Source organism: Odontomachus brunneus, unplaced genomic scaffold (genome assembly GCF_010583005.1).
Source record: "Odontomachus brunneus isolate Ranch 3 - 2012 unplaced genomic scaffold, Obru_v1 Obru_scaffold_039, whole genome shotgun sequence".
Lineage (NCBI taxonomy): Eukaryota > Metazoa > Arthropoda > Insecta > Hymenoptera > Formicidae > Odontomachus > Odontomachus brunneus.
Window position 1 is genome coordinate 167554 of NW_022639489.1, and position 703 is coordinate 168256.

General features: G+C 39.8%; 1 protein-coding gene across 2 annotated transcripts in view; it reads right to left on the reverse strand.

Moving 5' to 3' along the window:
* Window positions 1-703, reverse strand: part of LOC116844062 (GATOR complex protein Iml1) — a 12341-nt gene that overhangs the window by 5531 nt on the left and 6107 nt on the right. The gene's annotated exons all lie outside the window — the stretch shown is intronic.

Sequence of the window (703 nt, forward strand, 5' to 3'; positions counted from 1 at the left end):
CCCATGGGTCCAAGGGACCCCTCAAGGTCATTTCAAGCTCACATTACTTGAGCATAGTAATGAATTACGAGGCAAGTGGCTTGGTGAGAAACGTTTTAGACAAAAGATTTAAGGTTTTGACCAAGCGATTAGATGGTGACCTTGTCTTTGACCTCGAGGTCATTTTTCGAGGTCATTTCAAGGTAAACTTTTTCTTTTTAATGTTCGAGATAAATGTGTTGGACGAAAGTTGTAGGGTTTCGAACGGGGTATTTGTTGGTGACCTTGACTTCGACCTTTGACACATCCTGAGAAGTCTTTTCAAGGTCAACTTTGAACTTTTAAACGGAAACCCCTATTTCTGGCTCCGGAATCAGAAAGAATACAAAATCCTACGTTTGGATGTGTATTCACTAAATGGGTCAAAACAGACTCTAGGAGTCAATTGGAGGTTAAAATGTCAAGGTAACGAAAAATGACCTCGAGGTCAAAGACAAGGTCACCATCCAATCGCTTGGTCAAAACCTTAAATCTTTTGTCTAAAACGTTTCTCACCAAGCTACCTGCCTCGTGATTCATTACTATGTTCAAATAATATGAGCTTGAAATGACCTTGAGGGGTCCCTTGGACCCATGGGTCAAATACATATCTGAATGTAAATTTTCCCGCTCTTTCCGATTCTGGAATAAAAAAATGGGGGTTTCCATTAAAAAAAAAGTTGAT